The following is a 25,653-nucleotide window of genomic DNA, read 5'->3' as shown; positions in this document are numbered from 1 at the left end:
TTTAAACAGGTCAAGATCAACATCCTTCTCCTTGATGCAATCGAACAAATTCCCTCTTATGCAAAGTTCTTGAAGGACTTATGCACTAAGAAAAGAACCACCAATGTTCCCAAGAAAGTCTTCTTAGCTGCCAACCTCAGTGAATTTTTTTCAAAACCCATGCCGTTAAAATACAAGGACCCTGGTTGTCCCACAATTCCATGCGTCATAGGTAACACTCACATTGATAAGGCACTTCTAGACTTAGGAGCCAGCGTCAACCTCCTTCCTTATGCAGTCTATCAACAGCTAGGTGTAGGAGAACTTAAACCAACAAGATGCACTCTATAGTTAACTGATAGATCTGTAAAAATTCCCAAAGGAGAGGTCGAGGATGTTTTGATCAAAGTTGGAGAGTTTATTTTCCCTGTTGATTTTATTGTCTTAGAAACGCAGCCCGTTTCCAATCTCAAAAGTCAAATCCCCGTCATTCTAGGAAGACCGTTCTTAGCCACCTCAAATGCTTTGATAAATTGTAGAACCGGTCAGATGAAACTATCTTTTGGGAATATGACTGTTGACCTCAATATCTTCAACTTAGGGAGACAGCCTAGTGATCCATCTGATGAACCCATGGAAGTGAATTTCATTCAAGGAATATCCAGTGAACAACAAGAGGGAGAGTGTGAGTCTGATTCAAATGCATCTGATTTAATGATTGAGGAGCTTTCTGATGACGAACTAGAGATAGAACCGCTGATTAATCATGTTTCTACTGTTGGCTGGCAACGAGAACCTTTGGAGATAGAACCCCGAGTCTAGCTTCGCCCATCTAGGAGGAACCCCCTAAGTTAGAGCTCAAACCTCTACCTGAAAATCTAGAGTATGCCTACTTAGGGGAGAACGAGTCTTTACTAGTTATCATTTCTTCTGATTTGACTACCGATCAAAAGGAAGCTCTCTTAGATGTTTTAAGAGAGAATAGGGAAGCCATTGGATGGACCATGACTGATATCAAAGGGATTAGTCCAACCATTGTTCAACACCGAATCCATTTGATAGATGATGCCAAACCTACTAGAGATGCTCAACGTAGGTTAAACCTAGTGATGAAAGAAGCCGTTAGGAAAGACATTCTGAAATATCTCGATCATGGGATCATTTATCCCATTTCTGATAGTTCATGGGTGAGTCCGGTCCAAGTTGTTCCAAAGAAATCTGGGATCACCGTGATCCAAAATGAGGTTAATGAGCTGATTCCTACTCGAATCCAAACTAGATGGCGAGTTTGTATTGACTACAAAAAACTCAACTTAGCCACTCGGAAAGATCACTTCCCTCTTCCTTTCATTGACCAAATGTTAGAGCGTTTAGCAGGACATGAGTTCTATTGTTTCCTGGATGGATATTCAGGTTACAATCAAATCCCTATCGCTCCTGAAGATCAGGAGAAAACCACCTTCACTTGCCCGTATGGAACATTCGCTTACCGACGCATGCCTTTTGGATTATGCAACGTACCGGCCACATTCCAACGTTGCATGATCAGTATTTTTTCCAACATGGTAGAGCGATTTCTCAAAATTTTCATGGATGATTTTTTCAATTTTGGTGACACATTTTCCTAATGTTTGCATCATCTTAAACTGGTCCTAGAACGGTGTAGGGAGAAAAATCTGACTCTCAATTGGGAGAAATGTCATTTCATGGTCAAACAAGGCATTGTCTTAGGACATGTAGTTTCCAATAGGGGAATCGAAGTGGACAAAGCTAAGGTAGATCTCATTTCCAATCTCCCTCCTCCCAAAACAGTCAAAGTTGTCAGATCGTTTCTTGGTCATGCTGGTTTTTACCGACGTTTCATCAAGGATTTCAGAAAAATTGCTAGACCCTTGACCAATCTCTTAGCCAAGGATACATCATTTGTCTTCTCTCCCGACTGCCTCAAAGCTTTTGAATATCTGAAAAAAAAAGCTAACCATAGCTCCTATCATTCATGCACCGGACTGGACCTTACCCTTCGAACTGATGTATGATGCATCTGATTCTGCGATTGGTGCTGTTTTAGGACAACGGTTTGATGGAAAACCGTATGTGATCTACTACACCAGTAGGACTCTGAATGATGCCCAGCAAAATTACTCTGTCACGAAAAAAGAGTTTTTAGCTGTAGTCTTTGCCTTAGAAAAATTCAGGTCCTACCTCATCGGTTCCTTAACCAAAGTTTTCACTGATCATGCCGCACTAAAGTATCTTTTGATCAAAAAGGATGCTAAAGCACGGCTCATTAGATGGATTCTCCTTCTTCAAGAGTTTGACATTCAAATTCTTGACAGAAGGGGAACAGAGAACCCCGTAGCAGATCACCACTCTCGACTCCCAAATGCACCAACATCAACCGTTCTGATCAATGAGCATTTCCCTGATGAACAACTCCTACAAATCCAATCTGTCCCATGGTTCGCTAACATTGTGAATTACATAGTCATGAACCAGATCCCTTCTCATTGGTCCAAACAGGATAGATCCTGTTTTCTCTCCCAAGTAAAATACTTTTACTGGGATGATCCATATCTGTTCAAATATTATCCTGATCAGATCTTTAGGAGGTGTGTTCCCACGGAAGAAACTAGGAGTGTTCTATCCTTTTGTCAGGAGCAAGCATGTGGGGCCACTTTGGTCCAAGAAAAATAGCTAAAAAATTCTCCAATCTGGGCTATACTGGCCCACTCTTTTCAAGGATTCATATGAGTTTTGCAAAGCCTGTAATCGCTGTCAGCTTGTAGGGAAGGTCACTAGGAGAAATATGATGCATTTACAACCCATCTTATCTGTTGACCATTTCCAAATTCCTTTGGAAATGTGTACATTCTAGTAGCCGTTGAATACATGTCAAAATGGGTTGAAGCGGTAGCTTGCAAAACTAATGACAACAAGGTCGTTGTCAAGTTTTTAAAAGAGAACATTTTTGCACGGTTTGGAGTACCCCGAGCGATCATCAGTAACAACGATACACATTTTTGTAACCGTTCTTTTGAAGCTTTGATGAGGAAATATTCAATCACACACAAATTGTCAACTCCTTATCACCCTCAAACCAGTGGACAAGTAGAGGTCACAAACAGGCAGATCAAACAAATCTTAGAAAAAACAGTTAATCATAACAGAAAAGATTGGTCTGTAAAATTATGTGATGCTCTGTGGGCATATAGAACAGCTTCAAAGGTCAATTTGGGGATGTCACCATACAGACTAGTGTTTGGAAAAGCTTGTCACTTACCAATAGAGTTGGAGCATCGAGCAATGTGGACAATAAAACAGTTAAATTTTGACTCAGACTCGGCAGGTAAGAACAGATTGCTCCAAATAAATGAGTTGGAAGAAAATCGAAATGATGCATACATAAACTTAAAAATTTATAAAGAGAAAACCAAGATTTTTCATGACAAATCACTTTCACGAAAAAATTTCTCTCCAAGACAGAAAGTTTTATTGTACAATTCAAAATTATATCTTTTTCCTGGAAAATTGAGATCAAGATGGATAGGTCCATTTTTTGTCAAACAAGTTTTTTCACATGGGGCTGTCGAGATAGAAAATCCTAAAAATGGTAACATTTTTAAAATATATATATATATATATATATATATTAAATATATATATTAAAAATATATATATATTCTCATTTTTGTTTTTCATCAAAAAAAACATTGAATAAGTAACATGAAAAAAAAATAATAATAATAAATAAAAATCAAATAAAATTTTTTGCTATTTTCTATGGCCCACACAAACACAAAAACAAAAAAAAATAAAGGAAATAAGTGTTGGCCCAAAATCTCTGGCCCAGAAATGAAAAAAAAGGATATTTCAGAATAAGCAAGCCCGGTTGGCCGGGCCCAGACACCAAAACCCTAGGTATTGATGCCAGCATCGATGCCGACATCGATGCCGGCATCGATACCCAGGGTCTGCTACCTCAAATTCGCAGCAGTTTTCTTTCTCTCTCTTTTCTTTCAATTCATCTCCCCAAAACCATTTCCCCCTTTCTCAAACCCTATTTTGTTCACCCATCCAATTTACCCGAATCAAGACCACAAGGAGGAAAATTCTTCACTATTGTTGGCCTTCTTCCACCTCCACTCATCTACCCAAGGTATTTTTTTCTAACTTGATCTTGTAATTTCATTTTTTTTGTTATTAATACATGGATGATCTAGTGGTTAAATCATGGGTAGTTGTAAATTATTATCATATTTTGTGAGATTCATGATCAATTTGACAAATTGAGGGTTTAAATTGGGGATTTGGTACAAAATCCAAAAATTTAGGGGGTTTATTCAAAATCCAAAAATTGGGGGGGTTTATGCAAAATCCAAAAATTTCTTGGGGGTTTGAACTTGGAACTTAATTGAGGATATATTGTATCTGAAAAAAAAATGGGGTGTTTTATGCAAACCCGAAAATTGTTAGGGGTTTTTATGCAAAAACACATAATCTTCAGGCATTCAATTAGGTATTAAGAATAAAATCTTAAAAAAATGATGTTTTATGCAAATTCGAAAAAATTAGGGGGGGTTTTGCAAAAATAAACTTGAATTTGGGGTGTTTTGTGCAAATGTGAGTAATTGTATGTGCAAACAATTCAAAAAAAAATTGCCAATTATTTTAACATTTGTAAGGTTTAGCTTATAATTGTCATATCAACTTGTATGTTTCACCGATCAAGTTATCAAAATTTTAACATTTTTGTTTTCAAAGAATAATTTTGAGGGAATTTATTGTCAAAAGAAATTCTGATAACTTGAAATTAACTCATGTTGAACAATTTGTAGCTAAATTCTTTTAAAAAAATAAATAAAATAAAAAATATAGATATATATATTGGAATTTTATTATTAATTTTTTTTCTTTTTCTTTCTTTTCTTTCTTTTTCTGTAGATGCCTCCCAGAAAGAAATCTCGAGCAAGTTCATCATCTTCTGATCCATCTGAGACCGACATAGATAGACCCACTATTTTAGCTAGAATTGTGGGTCTTAACATTCATTTTGAGAGGGGATTTCAGATGAGTGCATTACATACATATCATTCCGCAGTCACCATGTTAACTACAATAGGTCTTAGGAGCATGATGACTAAACCCTTAGAAAAAACAAACATTTCATTAGTGCATGAGTTCTATTCTGGATGGGAAATTAATCCAGATAGAGAATTTTTAGCTTTTTCTATCTTGAGGGGTGTTAGGTTTATTTTCGATCTTTCCACTATCCGTGCTACCCTTGACCTTGCAGAACCACCCACTGATGTACCAGATTACTTCCATTTAGCCTCCACATTATAGCCTGGTACACCAGAATACAATAACATGTCTACAACATTGTGTGGGAGGATCTTTACATCTAGTTTCGGTTCAGGAAATCTCAAACTTGAATATAGATTACTTAATCTTTTCCTGAACTTTGATTTGAAACCCACCACTGCATAATCTGTCATTTCCCCCACATGATATTCTCCTTCTTTTTTGGATAGCCACTGGTCAGCGGTTTGATATAGCGAGGATTATATTTGTATGGATGCGCTCATCAGTGGAGAATGTGTTGGATTGGGTCAGGACACAGTCTGCATCACGAACTTAGCTCATTTACCCCTATTTCATCACTAGACTCTGCCATAGATTTCATGTTCCAGTATTTGCAGAGGATAGGTTAGAAGCAGGGAAGGGGTTACTAAATGATCAGACTGTGAGGAGGAGCATTTCAGGACGAGATCAGTCCGGTCCCTCAGGTAGAGAGCCTCCTCAGCACCAGCCAGCTACACATGACCCCATTCGAGTAGAGATGGATAAGATGCGGAGTCGCATGGTCAGATGGGCTACTCCACCGAGACCCTGGCATATTTGGCGAGAGGATGGCAGAGAGAACATGGAGATACAGATGGACCTCCACCTGAGTTTCATAGTTTTATCATACCATTTCAGCCAGATGATTTTCCAGGAGAAGATGAGGCGGGACCGAGTTTAGCAGCTGCCGCTGATGATTTGGATGACGATATATCAGGAGATGAGCAGTGAGGGATGTTCTTTTTAAGTTACCCAGTCTTTAATTTTTATTTCGGCATGTACTTATTAAACTGTGATATTTTGGATATTATTTGCCTTGAGAACACTACAAAGTCTGGGTATGGGGGTGTAAGCTAGTTAGCTTTTGTTTATATTTTGCTAGTTAGTATTTTTTTCAGTATTTTTTTTCTCTCAACATTTATCTTTTGTTAGTTTTAGAAAAAAAAAATTTAATTATAAAAATATTATCACTTGCCAAATTAATAGAGTTAAGTAATAATTGATCTAATTGATAGATTTTAAATTTTCTAATCCCTCGTTAGTGACATACTCAAGTTCACCTTTTATCATAATTCCAAATAAAATTCTTAAGAAATAATTTTTCAAGTAATATACTTTACTTAAGTCTTACCTTACATTTTTAATTAAAAATAATAAAATTTTTGCATGCTTAACTTAGAGTTGAAAATATTTTTTTCAAGTTATCTTGATTTACACATTTTTTCAGACTATATATACTTACACACATATATATATTAAAAAAAACTAACCTTATAAAAGAGGAGTGCGAAAAATGGGCACCAAAAAGAAAAAAAAACTCTTTGATTCAAGGTGATTCTATCTTATAAAGCCTAAGTTGACTGAGTAATTAAACCCAAGGAGTATTTTTATACTTAATGACCTAAGCCCAATTGAGTTGGGATTCATTGGCCCAAAACTCGTTAAATGGTCACTTAGAAAGCCCGTTAAAATAGAAAACAATCACCAAGAATTAAAGAGTGAAGAAAAAAATTATATACGTATAACACTAACCATTTTTTCTATATATTGTTGTTTTGTATATATGATCTTGAAAAATAATTTTTGATCAAGAAACTTGAAAGTTATTTAAAACAAAGAGTTAGCATGTTCTTTTCAAAACTTTTGAATTAAATCTCTAAGATTTGACTTGGTTTGCATTGCTATAATGAAAAAGATTTTCTAAGGGATTTACATTGGAGTTATATATAAAAACGTTTTCTTGATTATTAACTAGCTTCAATTAGAATGTTTAAATATATCAAGGAAAATCTGTTATTTACTGACTTATTTAACTTGGCAAGTTGACCGAATTTTGTGGGTATATTCACTGCAAACCCTCACAAGACTATAACTCGTCCACTAAGGTAACCTAGGGTTTAAAGGCTTGTTGTATGTGCTAAATACAACCGCAATTCCTGCGAAAGTGAGTTAGGATTTTCTTTTGCTTTCTTTGCTAGAGGACAAGCAAAAGTTTAGGTGTGGGGGTATTTGATAATCACATTTTATTGTAATTTTATACCCTCATTATCTATTTTATATGAATAAATATACCACTAATAATTGTTTTTATCTTTTAATTGCAGGTTAATGAAGAATAAATCTCAAACTCCCATCTCTCAACAAAACTCATTGATTAAATAAAGAAATGAAGCAAAGAAGCCCATTGGAAAATCAATTTCCAAATTATCCAAAAGCCCAAGCTAAGAAGAAGAATTAAAGCCTAAGAATTGCCAAAGCCCAAAGCCAAAAGCCCAAGTTGTCAAAAGCCCAACACAAAGGAGGAAGTTCGTCTAATCGATGCTATAATAGTAGTAGCCAAGGAAAAAAAATCTCATATCAAGATATCGATACGAGAGCATATCCATGCCATGAAAGCACACTTATAAATTATATTTTTGACGGAAATCGTCTTCATGCACAATCAAGCCTATTTGATGACATTATTGATCAACACGGATTTCAACCATACAATCTTGTTCAAAGCATAACAGAGTACTCAAAATGAGCTAACAAGTTCATTAAAATAATATAAATTTAAAAACTGGTACAAAAATTAATATTTGAAAAACAAAAAATGAGAGAATTGGATAAATAATCACCTAACCCTAAATAAAACTACTAATCCTAACCCTGCACCCAAAACCGGTATCACTCCCTCTTCTGTTAGCAAGCCAATGCATTCTAACAAACATGAAACTCTAGAAAGAAAAAAACAAGGCCCGCAAAGGAAACTCAAGCCCAACAAATAAAAACTCAGGTCCAACCACTAAAAAAAAGTTTTTTTTAATAGCTATAGGATTTGAACACTGGAACTGGGAGTCATCATCTAAGGCATCTGATCATAACACCAACTTTGCTTATATGATAGTGCTAATACAGAAAGGTACAAGTTGTACTCAAACCGAACCAAAAATATATTATATATGCAGAAAAGAGGGCTCTAGGATTCAAACTCCAAAACCATTGCATCAAGGTGAAGTGCAACTAACTACTACACGCATAATTATTTTATGTCCAAGGGAATGCAGATAATAAGTAAACTTAGGTTTTCGATTAAGATCCTAAATAAACACTTCCAAATAAGTAAAAGATAAATTTTATATCTTATATAAGTCAAAATTTTTATCTTCTGATTTATATGAAAATTATGTGAAATTAATTGTACTAATATTAATAAAAAAAATATTAAGATCATGGAGAGGAAAATATAATGAATAAATAAGATAGTAAAAAAATAGATCCTAGGATTATAAATCCTATTATTTATTTCCACTATAAGATACAACAACATAAAATATAAAAAAATCTCTAATAATAATAGTAATAATTGAAGAAGGGATACTTGTATGAATCAAAACTATACTAGTAATAAGATTTGAGGAAAAGAACGCTTGCCGATTTGTCGAAGAAAAGACTATGAACCCCAAAAGAAAAATCAAATTCCGTTCCTCTCCTCCTCTTGTTCTCTGCTGGGGTTTTTTTCTTTTTTTTTCTTTTTTTTCTTCCATTTTTGGAATAGAGATGGAGAGAAAAGGGGATTGGTTTATATAGGAAAAAATGGAGTGGAGAAACCCTAAAACTAAGGAATTTTAATTTAGTAGTAAAAGGATAATTGCAAAAAAATAAATCTGCAGAAAACTCACGATTTTTATTTTTGGAAGTTAAAGCTACGAAGGTTGGTTGGCCAAAATTTTGTAAACAGATAAAAAAAATCTCACGCTCTCACTAATGCAAAATAAAACGCTACATGGGTGTTGCACACATAGCTGGGCCTACTAGCTTACTAATGGGCCTTAAGAGGTTTTGTTTGTTTTTGTTTTTCTACTCCCTATCCCATGGGCTTCTTAAATAAAGCCTTGCATAAATAACAAAAATATTGACTATTACAGATCCCACTCAAACAGCGGGTGATAAACGTCTGTTGTGTGTGTTTTCAGAAAGTTGTAATCTTTTGTTTTCATTTTTGCTGAATTCATTGTAATGACTAAAGTTGTGATGAGTCCGCTAATGAAAGAACCGACTTTTCACCAAAACACACTGGCGACCACAGTGGAAGCCAACTAACTCGCTGCCAAGGTTGTTGTGCCATAGCCGTCGATCAAAATCCCGATGGATGAAGAGGTCGAGTATGAATTCGACCAACAGAAGTTTGAGGAGTATATCTATGACGCCCCAGGGTTCACGTAAGGCTGCAGTCCAAGGTGAAACCTGGATTGTTAATCCTGCCAAGCATCAAACACCATGCTACGACATGTTTCACCATCATAGTCACTATCTCTCTAGTGAAAATCAACATATAGGTGATGGTACAAAACATGAAAATAATAGAAGTAGTATGAGATCAAATATACACAAAAGAAGTACAAGAATGATCAATAAATGAGCCCAACTGAAATAGAATAGACATATCTCTAAGTTTGAAATAAATCTCACATACAACGAGTCAAATAAAAACTCACTAAGGCACTCAGCCTCTAAAAAATAAAATACAAGTCTAAAATTTGAAAATAAACAACTAAATGTGGAGTTCTTCAATAGCTACAAATATAATACTATCTAGATGGAATCTAAGATGAAATCCCATAAACCTACGACTCTTCGTGCGCTGGACTCGCTGTCTGAAGGGGCGAAACAACGAGCATCAAAGCGCTAGTGAGATCATCTCTATCGCTCCCAAGGGGAAGGGGTAGGAGTATATAAGAAAATAGAGTCAGTACATATAAGTATAAAATCATTCATACAACTCTAAATAGAGATTGGTATTTAGAAATCCACAACACGAGAATTAGTACGTCGAGTGAAATAATCAAAATAAGGAAACCCTCATGTATATACCATGTCTCAAATTGTGAATTCCTAAATATTAATTTCAACTCTATGAATGAAAACAGTACTCAAAAGAAACTACTCCAAACCTCATCTGTATCACATCTCGAACTACCCTCGAATAGTCGGCGCAATAACAAGAGAAAATCACCCAACTCATAATCACCATGGTCATATCATGTATACCATATATCAAAAGATGTACCCCACTCATGGGCAATCTAACATGGGAGCAAAACTACATTGCAAGTATAAATATATATATGTGTGCATCTCTACGTATAATAGCGACACTTTTGTAAGACTCTTACTCAACGGCTCTACGACAATAGGTTTTATCCCGATTTCGGTAACATGAAATAACGATACTTTTGTAAGGCTCGTACAATACTATGTGGATACGATACAACCTCCTTACTCAATCGTCCTTACAGCAAATAGGTTTTATCTCCCTATTTCCGGAATGCTCATTCGTACAACGGTAATAGGTTTTATCTCCCTATTTTCGGATATGCTTCCAGATAATCGTACAACAGTGAATAGGCATATCAGCCCAACCTGGAAAACATACACCGATTGTTGGCCTTCTTGTTTTCATGATGTTTAACAAACAATTTACAACTAATATTATTTGTCTAGTGTTTGTGTTTATCTATTTATTATAGACAAACAACAAGTTGGAGGATGGATGGAATTGCGCATTCACGATCATATCCAATGGAGGTTGGCGGAATTGTGGAGTGAAGCCTTGCAATTCAAGTTGAAGATCCAAGTTCAAGCTTCATCCAAGTTTACCAAGTTGAGCTACAATGAAGATCAAGATCATAGCTTGGATAATTTAGTTGAGGTGTTATATTATATGTGTTAAGTACTTTAAGCTCAATATTCATACATGTTTGTTTTTACGTGGATAAATTGGTTTGGTTTAATTTCATAGATATGAAACAAATATATATTTATATTCATACTCATATGTTTCATATTCTATTGTATTTTGTGAAAATATTGTTTTCTTTGTTTATAGACTTCATAACAATAGTTTACATCTTTCTTCAAGTCTATAAAATCATTTTGTATTATTTCAAAACATAGTTAAGCTAAAATATCAAAACTCATATGTTCATATTTTTATGTTTTGGACTATTTTGTAAAATAATTATATTTTTCATTTGGGAGGTCCTTTTTTAAAACCAGTCTTTGTAGCATATTTATTATCATGTCTACAATCATTCCCCAAAGTTTTACATTTTTTAGAATTTATTTGATATGTTTAAATAGGGTTTTAAAATCAAAAAATTAACTTTCAAAACCTGTATTTTAGCATGTATTAGTTCACGGTCGACCGCAACGGTCGACCGCCGAGAGTTCAGAAACTTAGTATGATTTTTTATGGCTCCCCCCCCCCCCCCCCCCCCCCGGCTCATCCAGAGAGTTTCGCGGTCGACCGTCTGTTGTTCTGAGCTGTAGTTTTGCTATTTTGTTGCTCGCGGTCGACCGCCGCGGTCGACCGCCGAACTGTCAGATCAGTCCAACAGCTAGTTTTTGAGTTGTTTTCTCTTGGGCTTTTTGGTTATTTTGTTTTGGGTTTTTGCTGAAGTTTTGAGTGGGTATAAATACCCCATTGCCTTCAGCTCTTCAACAACCAAGAGTTTGCTTTATAGTGAGTTTTTTAACAAAAGATTAAGAGGTGTTTAAGAGTTGTTTAAGCTGATTTCGTTTGTCTGTTTCAAAAGAAGTTTTCTACAACAAGAAGAGGCTTTCAATTCCAACTGAGGATCATATCCTCGTCATCATCTACTGTTCTTCTTGTTTATTGAGAAGTTTTCTAAACTCCTTTTTATATAGCTTATTGATTCATTTTCATAACTTAGCTATATTTAATTGAGTTGCATATTTTCATTCACTATAATCAGACACACCTTATTGAGCATATAATATTTCCATACAATATATTGTTGGGTAGTGGTGTGTGATTTAGTGAGAGTGAGCTTCATTGTGTTCTCATTTGTTATCGAGAACAAATCATTGTATTTAACCATTATTGTGAGTATCACTTGTAATATACTTGTACACCGAGAGAAGTGTGAGGCGTGAGACGTATTTAACCATTATTGTGAGTATCACTTGTAATATACTTGTACACCGAGAGAAGTGTGAGGCGTGAGATGAGGTCGAATCCAATAGGAGTGGCATCGGTTGACGAACCTAGGGTGAGGTTGTATCCGAGCACTTGTGGAGGAGGACACGGGCTAGGTTCCTACACTTAGTGCGTAAAGTGTGATTGCATAGTATTTGTTGTGTGAGAGTTTTTGGTAAACTTGTAAACCGAGTGTGTAGAAGTTTCGGCTTCCAAACCAGATTGTGATAGTGGAGATGTCCTCGAGGTGAGGAGCGGGGACATAGATCATGGTGACCGAACCTCGTAAACATATTGTGTGTTTGTGTTTTGCTTAGCGTACATTTTATTTGTGTTTAATCATATCATTCTTGCTCATATCCATATCATATAATTCTAGCAAGAACAAATTAATCAATATAATTTTAAATTGGCTTTAATCGGGATTAGATTAGCATAAGATCCTAATCACCCCCCCTCTAGGGTCTAACAATTGGTATCAGTGCTTGGTGCTCTTTGATTTAAGGATTAATCGCCTTGAGTTAAAGATCCAAGTTATATTATTTGTGCTAATCTAGTTATGATTACATTTGTCTTGCTTGCATATATTCACATATATATCATGAATATGAATGCATTTCGTTTAGGCTATAATCCAAATATTGCTCCAAAATATAGAAATTTCCCATATGCTCAATGGTGCTCTAAATTTAAAATATTTGTTAAATCTAGAAATATTGACTTATGGGAAGTTATTGATTGTGCTTACATTATGCCCACATTGCAGAAATCCAAGTGGAGCGATCATGATAATAAAATGTTTACAATGAACAAGCTTTTGTTAGAATTTTTGCTTAATGCTTTTGACTCATCCTTTTCTAACAAATTTGTTCATTTTGATAGTGCTTACAAACTTTGGTGAAGCACATTAAGGGGACTTGGAGGTAATCCGACAAGCTTTGGAGGATTCTTCTTCAAGTTCATATGGAGCATCATGCACACGACCACAAGAGGATAATTCTTGTGTATTAAGCGATTATGATTCCGAAAATGATTTATCTATTGATGAACTCGCTTGTGCATATGAGAAATTATCGCATGCCTACACTAAATTGCAAAATAATTTTATTGATCTTAAAAGCAAGCATGTTAGTTTAAAATCCGATCATGAGAAGCTAGCTTCCAATTTTGATATCTTTTCCAAGAAAATGTTGCTCTTAAAGAAATTAATGATATGTTAAAATTGGAAAATGAAAAATTGACTTCATCCATTTCTAGCTTAACTCATGCTAATAAAGATGCCATGCTAGAAGTAGAATGCATTAGAAATGAGTTTGATTCTTTTAAGAATAACCATACATGCTCTGTTGGACCCTAGAGGGGGGGGTGATTAGGGTCAAGAGGCTCTAAATATGCAATAAAAACAAACACAAGCAAACCACAAGAATCTAATGCAATCAATGTAAATGAGATAGGGTTAGGAATCGTTATCCTTTGACGCGCGATGTGTTAACGAGGTTCGGTCCGCTGACCTACGTCCCCGCTCCCCACTCTCGAGGAGAAATCCACTACACACCCGGTTTGGAAGCCGGAACTTCGTCTACACAGCGATCCCCTCACGATCTCACACTACACAGTTGATCTCAACAGATCACACTCCCTCACAGTTGATCTACACAAGATCACACTCACAAAGCAATAGAAATAGTGTAAGATTCTCTCTTTACAAGTCCCTATGGCAAAGAGAAAGAGTACTGATGCTGGGAAGTGAACACACACAAAAACAGAGAGAAAAACGCAGAGAACAGATTTTGAAAATTTTTCTCAGAAAACAGCGTCTCTCTGGTTTTTGCAGAAGTTACGGCTACTGGGAAGATGAAGAAGTATAGGTTTAAATAGGAGAGATTAATCATTTTAAAATCACAACCCAATCTTCCCAATTAAGAAAATAATCTCCTACACAGACTGTGCCTCAGACTGTGCCAAACACAGTTAAGTGATAGCACAGTAAACAAGGCAAACGACCGTTGAAAAAATCTCGGTTGACCGAATAGATTTTCGGTCGCCCGACAGAACGTTCGGTCGACCGAAAGAAAGAAATCGGTCAACCGACGGAAAATCCGGTCGACCGCGAGCAGGTCTGAAAACAAAGAAAACAAGCAGAGACTTCATCGGTCGACCGGTGCGGTCGACCGATAGAAAAATCGAGATTTCGGTCGACCGACGACCTCTCTGGAGCCCAGTGACGAATGACCTTAAGTGCGGTCGACCGCATTCTGATATGCTCCAGAATAGTATTTTGACTCAAACAGTATTTTGACTCAAACAAAAATATTTAGAAAATATTTATTTGACCTCTGAAAATTATAAAACTTTGTAAGATGTTTTTAATACTAAAAACAAACTGTTTGGAAAAAGAATTTTGCAGATAGGTCCTCATACTTGTGAAAATTAGTATTTTGTGAAAAACGCTTAAAAGCATAAGTATGAAAACGTGTGTGTGAGTCCCAATAGCTTCAAATGAAATCAATAACTCTTTGCCTACATTCTAATACTAGAGAGAGAATAAAAAAACTAGCTAATATCCTCACATAGAATCTCCCCCTTTTTGATGATGACAACCAACCATTATATAAGAGCAAAAATAAAATAGCTTATAGATAGGTGCTCCCCCTATCTATGAGCTCCCCCTAAGTATATGCAACAAATGAAGAGATTTCTCTCCCCCTTTGTCACCATCAAAAATGGGGTAATGAGACATGCATACCACACAAAAAAATTGCAACCAAAACAAGCAAGCAATTTAGAACTATCACATATTGCATAAGCCCAAGCCATTTCTTATGCGACAAAAATCATCCTTTCCAAGAGGCTTAGTAAAAATATCCGCTAATTGAGATTTTGTGTCAACAAAGACTAGGGATACATCTTGGATTTGGTGTCAACAAAGACTAGGGATACATCTTGTCTCTCTACATGATCGCGTAAGAAATGATGGCGCACATCAATATGCTTGGTTCTAGAATGCAAAACCGAATTTTTGGAAATATTTATAGCACTTGTGTTATCACAAAAGATTTTAGTATTTTAAAAACTCAAATCATAGTCAACTAAGCTTTGTTTCATCCATAAAACTTGAGCACAACATAAGCCGGCGGCAATCATAGTCAACTAAGCTTTGTTTCATCCATAAAACTTGAGCACAACATAAGCCGGCGGCAATGTATTTCGCTTCCGTAGTGGACAATGCAACATAATTTTGTTTCTTGGAAGCCCAAGAAACAAGTGAATTTCCTAAGAATTGGCATGTTCCACTAGTACTCTTGCGATCTACCTTATAACCGGCAAAGTCGGCATCACAAAAACCATATAAATCAAAAGATGTGCTGCTTGGATAAAATAAAACAAGATTAAAAGTTCCATTAACATATTTAATTATCCTTTTAACCGCAATTAAATGAGATGCTTTAGGAGATGCTTGAAAACGTGCACATGCACATACACTAAACATAATATCGGGTCTACTAGCGGTAAGATAAAGGAGACTACCTATCATACCTCGGTATAGTTTTTGGTCCACATCTTCACCACTCTCATCCGCATCAAGCTTAACACTAGTACTCATGGGAGTAGGCGCATGCTTAGAATTCTCCAACTTGAATTTCTTCACCAATTCCTTTGCATACTTGCTTTGTGAAATGAAGATCCCATCCTTAGTTTGCTTGACTTGGAGCCCGAGAAAGAATGTAAGCTCTCCCATCATACTCATCTCAAAGTGATCCTGCATAACTTTAGAAAATTCCTTGCACAAGGATTCATTAGTAGCACCGAAAATGATGTCATCCACATATATTTGAACTAAAATGAAATCATTTTTCCTTTTTCTCACAAAAAGTGTGTTATCAATTGTTCCTTTTGAAAAACCATTTTCAATAAGAAAACTAGAGAGGCGAGCATACCAAGCTCTAGGAGCTTGTTTCAACCCATATAAAGCTTTTTGTACCCGGTAAACATGATTAGGAAAAGCATGATCTATAAAACCGGGGGGTTGCTCAACATACACTTCCTCTTCTATAAAACCATTTAAGAAGGCACTTTTAACATCCATTTGAAATAGTTTGAAATTTTTAAAGCTAGCAAATACCAAAAACATCCTAATAGATTCCAACCTTGCAACCGGTGCAAAGGTTTCATCATAGTCTATGCCCTCTTCTTGATTGTATCATTGGGCAACCAAACGAGCTTTATTTCTAGTAACAATACCATGTTCATCAAGTTTGTTTCTAAAAACCCATTTAGTACCAATAATACTAGCATTGTTAGGTCTAGGAACTAATTTCCAAACATCATTTCTTTGAAAATTATTTAGTTCTTCATGCATAGCCAAAGTCCAAAATTCATCATTTAAAGCATCATTAATCTTTTTAGATTCTAGATGAGATAAGAATGCAACATTACCACACTCACTCAAAGCTTTTGAGCGAGTAACAACTCCTTTTGAAGGGCTCTCAATAATTTGTTCCTTTGGATGATTTGATGCGAATTTCCAAGTTTTAGGAAGTTCAACTTGTTCATGATCATTGGAACTATCCACATCCATTTGAGCTTCTATAGAGGGAGTAATATCATCATCATCATCCTTCCTAGGCAAAACAACTTGAGAGCCAACATTAGTCTCATCAAAAGTAACGTTTATAGATTCTTCAACAACGAGACTTCGTTTATTGAAGACCCTATAAGCCTTACTTCGAGGTGCATAACCCAAGAAAATACCAACATCAATTTTGGAATCAAATTTATCATGGTGATCTTTTGTATTTAAAATAAAACATTTACAACCAAAGTTACGAAAATAACCAATGAAAGGAGTTTTTCCATAAAAGAGTTCATAAGGAGTTTTCTTAAGCTTTTGTCTAATCAAAACACGATTTAAAACATGGCAAGCCGTATTGACGGCTTCCACCCAAAAATATTTTGGTAAATCAAATGAGTTTAGCATAGTGTGTGCCATCTCTTGTATGGTGCGATTTTTCCGTTCAACAACACCATTTTGTTGTGGTGTTCTAGGAGCGGAAAACATATGAGTTATACCATGATGAGCACAAAAATCATACAAAAATTCATTTTGAAATTCACCACCTTGATCACTTCTTATTGTAACAACTTTTAAATCTTTTTCATTTTCAATTCTTTTGACATGATTAGCAAATTCTTCAAAACAATCATTTTTCTTTGCAAGAAATATTGTCCATGTAAAACGAGAAAAATCATCGATAATCACAAATACATAGTGTTTGCCTCCAAGAGAGGTAACACGTATAGGACCAAACAAATCAAGATGAAGTAATTGCAAAGGTTTAGAAGTCGATACCTCATTGATGGATTTAAAAACATAGTGTTTGCCTCCAAGAGAGGTAACACGCATAGGACCAAACAAATCAAGATGAAGTAATTGCAAGGGTTTAGAAGTTGATACCTCATTGATGGATTTGAAAGAGGATTTTGTTTGTTTACCTTTAACACAATCCTCACATGTGGTATCTTTGATGAAGTGCAAGCTAGGTAATCCTCTCACAAGATTTCTCTTGGACAATTTTGATATTAACTCCATATTTGCATGTCCAAGTCTCTTGTGCCAAATCCAAGGGTTTTCATCAATAGCCGCAAGGCACTTTATATCTTGATTCACTAGTTTATTCATCTCAAAAATGTATACATTAGATTTGTGATTAGCAATAAAAACAATTTTCTCATTCATACTAATGATGCATTTATCCGGTTTAAATGAAATATCAAAACATTTATCACTCAATTGGCTAATGCTAAGATGATTATGATTCAAACCATTTACCAAATAAACATCTTCTATAACGGGTGAGGGTTTCTTACCAATAGAACCAACACCAATGATTTTACCTTTCTCACCACCGCCGAAGGAGACGTTACCTCCTTCAATTCTTGATAGGGTTGCAAATAACTCTTTGTTGCCCGTCATATGATGTGAGCAACCACTATCAAGGTACCACATCTCCTTACGTTGTTGCCGTGACGTTCCCTACAAAAGATGAAGATGAAGATGTAGTAGCTTTAGGTACCCAAGTCTTGGGTCCTTGGTGGTTAGTAGTCTTAGTACCTTTGGGTACCCATATCATTCCATAAAAGTCAAAGTTATCTTTAATTCTACAATGAGTAGAAATATGATCATGTTTCATGCAATAAGTGCACACAAAATTTCTTTTGTATGTATGAGTGTGAGAGCCATGAAACCTATTTCTACCATAGTGATGATGATTAGCATAAGCATGAGTGGGTCTAATTCTACCACCCTTAATTTCTAGTCTCTCAATCTTTGATCTTAATTGCTTATTCTCGAAATCGAGATCTCCTAGCAATTCATCTTTTAGTGCAAGAGAGGTAGTTAATTGTTCTAGCTTAACATCACAAGAAGCATGCAATTTTTTAAAAGAAGAGTATTCTTTAGACATTCTTTTAAATTCAAAGTTCAATTCTTCTAAAGCCGTAGCTATGTCACATTGCATGTAGAAAGATTCACTTTCGGTCTCGGATATTACCTCATGTTCATTTGCCATGAAACAAATGTTGGGGTCATGAAGAGCAAGTTTGGCTCCTTCTTCATCACTATCCGAGTCACTTGGTTCGGATTCTTCCCATCCGGCATACATAACCTTCTTCTTCTTGTACTTCATGTACTTTTCCTTGAGCTTGGGGCAATCCTTAGCGATGTGACCCGGTTCATTGCACTCAAAACATTTACCTACACGAGAGGAAAACTTGTTGTTAGATCGGGGGTTAAATTTCTTGTTAATTTGTATGAGTCTAGAGATTCTTCTAGAGAGATGAACCACTTCTCTAGAAAAATCGACTTCACTATCCGATGACGAAGAGGAGTTATCACTAGCTCCTTTGAGAGCTATGGTCTTTAACTTTGGTGATGGCTCCTCAACTTCACGTGATGGCACTTCCTCCTTTTCCTTCCCCTCGAGCTTCTTCTCATGCACTTTGAGCTTTCCGATGAGGCTATCAAGAGCTAAAGTAGTAAGGTCATGAGCTTCCTCAATTGCCGTGGCTTTGGGCTCCCATGCCGGAGTCAAAGAGCAAAGTATCTTGTAGTTCATCTCTTGAATGAACAAATGCTTATCAAGACCATGTAATTCATTAATGATGTTAGTGAAACGGGAAAACATAGCATCAATGGATTCATTAGGAAGCATTTTAAATAGCTCATAATCATGCATAAGCCCACTAATCTTAGATTCCTTAACTTGGGGGGTTCCTTCATGTGTGACACATAATTTTACCCAAATTTCGTATGCGGTTGCACACGTGGAAACTCTATTATATTTATTGGGGGAAAGACCACAGATTAAGGCGTTCATGGCCTTAGCATTGAGATTGGCTTGGTGCCTTTCTCCATCGGTCATGTTCCCGACTTTGGACTTCTCTACATATTTCTTTTCTATGATCTCTAGGATGTCAAGATCAATACAACGAAGGTAAATTCTCATCCTAGCCTTCCAATAAGCAAAATTGCTCCCGGTGAAGAGTGGTGGTCTAGTGGTGGATTGTCCTTCTAACATATGCATATTCAAAGAAGCCTCCATTTGATCTTTTCTCTAAGATGGTTAAACCAAAAATTAATATAGAGATCAAGCTCTGATACCAATTGTTGGACCCTAGAGGGGGGTGATTAGGGTCAAGAGGCTCTAAATATGCAATAAAAACAAACACAAGCAAACCACAAGAATCTAATGCAATCAATGTAAATGAGATAGGGTTAGGAATCGTTATCCTTTGACGCGCGATGTGTTAACGAGGTTCGGTCCGCTGACCTACGTCCCCGCTCCCCACTCTCGAGGAGAAATCCACTACACACCCGGTTTGGAAGCCGGAACTTCGTCTACACAGCGATCCCCTCACAATCTCACACTCTACAGTTGATCTTAACAAATCACACTCCCTCACAGTTGATCTACACAAGATCACACTCACAAAGTAATAGAAATAGTGCAAGACTCTCTCTTTACAAGTCCCTATGGCAAAGAGAAAGAGTACTGAAGCTGGGAAGTGAACACACCAAGTCCCTATGGCAAAGAGAAAGAGTACTGAAGCTGGGAAGTGAACACACACAAAAACAGAGAGAAAAACACAGAGAACAGATTTTGAAAATTTAACAGAGAGAAAAACACAGAGAACAGATTTTGAAAATTTTTCTCAGAAAACAGCGTCTCTCTGGTTTTTGCAGAAGTTAGGGCTACTGGGAAGATGAAGAAGTATAGGTTTAAATAGGAGATATTAATCATTTTAAAATCACAACCCAATCTTCCCAATTAAGAAAATAATCTCCTACACAGACTGTGCCTCAGACTTTGCCAAACACAGTTAAGTGATAGCACAGTAAACAAGGCAAACGACCGTTGAAAAAAGTCTCGGTTGACCGAATAGATTTTCGGTCGCCTGACAGAACGTTCGGTCGACCGAAAGAAAGAAAAAACAAACAGAGACTTCATCGGTCGACCGGTGCGGTCGACCGATAGAAAAATCGAGATTTCGGTCGACCGCACCGGTCGACCGACAAACTCTCTGTAGCCCAGTGACGAATGATCTTAAGTGCGATCGACCGGTGCGGTCGACCGCATTCTGATACATTCCAAAAACAGTATTTTGACTCAAACAAAAATATTTAGAAAATATTTATTTGACCTCTGAAAATTATGAAACTTTGTAAGATGTTTTTAATACTAAAAACAAACTGTTTGGAAAAAGAATTTTGCAGATAGGTCCTCATACTTGTGAAAATTAGTATTTTGTGAAAAACGCTTAAAAGCATAAGTATGAAAACGTGTGTGTGAGTCCCAATAGCTTCAAGTGAAATCAATAACTCTTTGCCTACATTCTAATACTAGAGAGAGAATAAAAAACTAGCTAATATCCTCACATAGAATACAATTCTTGAGTCTTGATATAGCTTGAGTTTGGATGAAGCTTTTATATGAATTTGTTGTTCTTGAAATAACATTGCTTCATCACTATGCCTCCTCCTCCTTTGGATATCATCGTTGTAGCGTATATTCCATCCAATCCTCTATGAATGGCACTAACAAGCTTGATAAATGAATTTACTACATTTGCACTCAATAAGCCATTAGTACCGTTAATGGTGGTTGTAAAACATCATCAAAACATAATGGCTAACATGCTCTACTTCTATTATCAATGATGTTGTAACCAATAATAAATTGAACCTTGTGAAAAACCGCATATCATGCTTAGATTTAACTTTTAACACATGCATTGATAATCATAGGAAACTTATGGACAAGTGTGCTAAATCTAGTGCTATAACTTATAAATCACCTACATACTATGCACACTTGTATAGAAAAATTTACAAATGCTCTACTTGCGGTCGTAAAGACCACCTTGCTAAATTTTGCTATGATGCACACAAACCTAAAATTGCTAATACTCCATGTGCACCTCATAAGGCTTCTTCTTCATCACATGTACACACACATGTACCCATTGTTCATCATAAGCATGCTAATGTGTATCATTGTGATTTTTGTGGTAGAGTTGGTCACTTAGCTAAGTTTTGTTTTGATTTGCGAAAAGTTTCTAAATCACAAAATATTTCAAGTAGACCAACATTGTTTTAAAATATTTCACATTTGCAAAATAATTTTAAAAGACCATCTATGTTTGCAAAGTTTCTAATGTTTCTCGTGCACAATCATTTGGTCAATGCAAATTATTTCAACCTTTTCATTGCACAAATTGCAATCGTAAGGGTCATTTATATAATTTTTATTTTGACCGTATCCGTGCACTACATATGCCTCATAACCCTAGGGCTTTGAGCTTTAATGATAGGGGTCATGTCCCTAAACAGACCGCCACCAAGAATACTTAGGTGCCAAAATAATTTTTAAGCCAAGAATTTTAGTACTTTTCTTTTTCTTTTTCTTGGTTTTGAAAAATGTATTTTAAACTTTTATGAAAACAACTCCTTTTATTGGTCAAATTCTTTTGTTTTCATAATTATTGGTTTTGTTTTGATGAGAGGTTTGTATTTATATAACCCTCTGGGTTTATTGGGTGTTTATTCCCAAATCTTGTTTGCCGGGTGCTTAAATGTTTATATGGGTTGTTACTAGCTCAAGAGCTAGATATGCTTGTCTCTCTTGATTTTTAAAAATCAATGATGGTTTGGTTTTATACTCTTAATTTTTTTTTTAAATCCATAGTTCATGATTCTTGTATGTTACTTTTGAACTATGAAAATTTTGCTTTGATTTGTTCTTTTGAATTCATTATATAAGCACAAATAGATGATTCAAATTTCAAATATGCTTTATAATGTATTCTTTATGTGGTTTAATCAAGTTTTACAAAAAAAATTCCTTTTTTGGTCAAACATTGTTTTTGGACTTAAATCTTGATTTATGATTTTATTAATTAATTTGTTTTCATTTGAAAACTTTTTGCATGATTCTCATGTTCTATCTTTTGATTTCATAAATCTATTTTTATACACTATGTTTTTAAAATTGTGTAATGAGACACTTTTTTCATATTTATATGTGTTCTCCTTATCTTTTTTGTATGTGAGTTATGTTTAGCATATTTTTAATCTATGCTTTCTCACATATGTATGCCTTAGCATTCATTTTATATATTCATTAAGGCATTTTGATAGGGGGAGTCTTCCCTTTTCTATTATTGTTTTTATACTCACCCATGCATATTGATAGGGGGAGCTTTCGCTCTCTTCATTCTTTTGTTTTCCCCTTTTTGATGTTGTCAAAGGGGGAGAAATGTTGTGAGTATATTCTTTCTTGTTTATATGCATGATATATTATATCTTGTATATTCATATCTTTTCATGTATATATATCTCTTTGTGTAAATTGATTGTCATCATCAAAAAGGGGGAGATTGTTGGTCTTCTTGTTTTGATGATGTTTAACAAACAATTTACAACTAATGTTGTTTGTCTAGTGTTTGTGTTTATCTATTTATTGTAGATAAATAACAAGTTGGAGGATGGATGAAATTGCGCATTCACGATCATATCCAATGGAGGTTGGCAGAATTGTGGAGTAAAGCCTTACAATTCAAGTTGAAGATCTAAGTTCAAGCTTCATCCAAGTTTACCAAGTTGAGCTACAATGAAGATCAAGATCATAGCTTGGGTAATTTAATTTAGGTGTTATATTATGTGTGTTAAGTACTTTAAGTTCAATATTCATACATGTTTGTTTTTACGTGGATAAATTGGTTTGGTTTAATTTCATAGATATGAAACAAATATATATTCATATTCATACTCATATGTTTCATATTCTATTGTATTTTGTGAAAATATTGTTTTCTTTGTTTATAGACTTCATAACAATAGTTTACATCTTTCTTCAAGTCTATAAAATTATTTTATATTATTTCAAAACATGGTTAAGCTAAAATGTCAAAACTCATATGTTCATATTTTAATGTTTTGGACTATTTTGTAAAATGATGATATTTTTCATTTGGGAGGTCCTTTTTGAAACCCAGTCTTTGTAACATGTTTATTATCATGTCTACAATCATTCTCGAAAGTTTTACATTTTTTGGAATTTATTTGATATTTTTAAATAGGGTTTTAAAATCAAAAAATCAACTTTCAAAACCTGTATTTTAGCATGTATCAGTTCGCGGTCGACCGCCGAGAGTTCAGAAACTCAGTATGATTTTTTATGGCTCGCGGTCGATCGTGGAGGTCGACCGTGGCTCATCCAGAGAGTTTCACGCTCGACCACCGCGATCGACCATCTGTTGTTCTGAGCTGTAGTTTTGCTGTTTTGTTGCTCGCGGTCGACCGCCTCGGTCGATCGCCGAACTGTCAGATCAGTGCAACGGATAGTTTCTGAGTTGTTTTCTCTTGGGCCTTTTGGTCATTTTGTTTTGGGTTTTTGCTGAAGTTTTGAGTGGGTATAAATACCCCATTGCCTTCAGCTCTTCCACAACCAAGAGTTTGTTTTACAGTGAGTTTTTAACAAAAGATTAAGAGGTGTTTAAGAGCTGTTTAAGCTAATTTCGTTTGTCTGTTTCAAAAGAAGTTTTCTACAACAAGAAGAGGCTTTCAATTCCAACTGAGGATCATATCCTCGTCATCATCTACTGTTCTTCTTGTTTATTGAGAAGTTTTCTAAACTCCTTTTTATATAGCTTATTGATTCATTTTCATAACTTAGCTATATTTAATTGAGTTGCATATTTTCATTCACTATTATCACACACACTTTATTGAGCTTATAATATTTCCATACAATATATTGTTGGGTAGTGGTGTGTGATTTAGTGAGAGTGAGCTTCATTGTGTTCTCATTTGTTATCGAGAACAAATCATTGTATTTAACCATTATTGTGAGTATCACTTGTGATACACTTGTACACCGAGAGTAGTGTGAGGTGTGAGATGGGGTCGAATCCAATAGGAGTGGCATCGGTTGACGAACTTAGGGTGAGGTTGTATCCGAGCACTTGAGGAGGAGGACACGGGCTAGGTTCCTATACTTAGTGTGTAAAGTGTGATTGCATAGTGTTTGTTGTGTTAGAGTTTTCGGTAAACTTGTAAACCGAGTGTGTAGAAGTTTCGGCTTCCAAACCGGATTGTGATTGTAGAGATCTCCTCGAGATGAGGAGTGGGGACGTAGGTCGTGGTGACCGAACCTCGTAAACATATTATGTGTTTGTGTTTTTCTTAGCGTACATTTTATTTGTGTTTAATCATATCATTCTTGTTAATATCCATATCATATAATTCTAGCAAGAACAAATTAATCAATATAATTTTAAATTGGCTTTAATCGGGATTAGATTAGCATAAGACCCTAATCACCCCCTCTAGGATCTAACACTGATCACCTTCGAGTATTTGGTACAACTAAGGTCTCATTATGGGAAAAACAACCAAATACCCCTAGTGTGGTACAACCGAATCTCTCTTTACAGAATAAACCCCCACACTGAGCATCCATAACCATGAGCAATACTTTATCATATATTAATTCACTTTCACCAACTCAACTTGTATCAACTATCATAATAATGTGAGTCAAATCAACATAAACTAAGTGTACGTGCACATATCTCGGTGTGTGTGTGTCCATATTTGGTGTTCACCATCATCCCAGGTGCTAAACAACTCTTAAGCATTGTAATATAATAGTACAAGATCGAGAAACTCTTTCGAAAATCAAAACAGTGTCGAACAAAACATGCACGGCCAAAAACAGGGGTTGGCAGACGACCGCGACTTTGCATCGGTCGACCACGATAGGGTCTAGGGGTTGCCCAAGCTTCTGCCT

Source organism: Asparagus officinalis, chromosome 10, assembly GCF_001876935.1.
Source record: "Asparagus officinalis chromosome 10, Aspof.V1, whole genome shotgun sequence".
Lineage (NCBI taxonomy): Eukaryota > Viridiplantae > Streptophyta > Magnoliopsida > Asparagales > Asparagaceae > Asparagus > Asparagus officinalis.
This window is presented reverse-complemented; position numbering follows the sequence as displayed.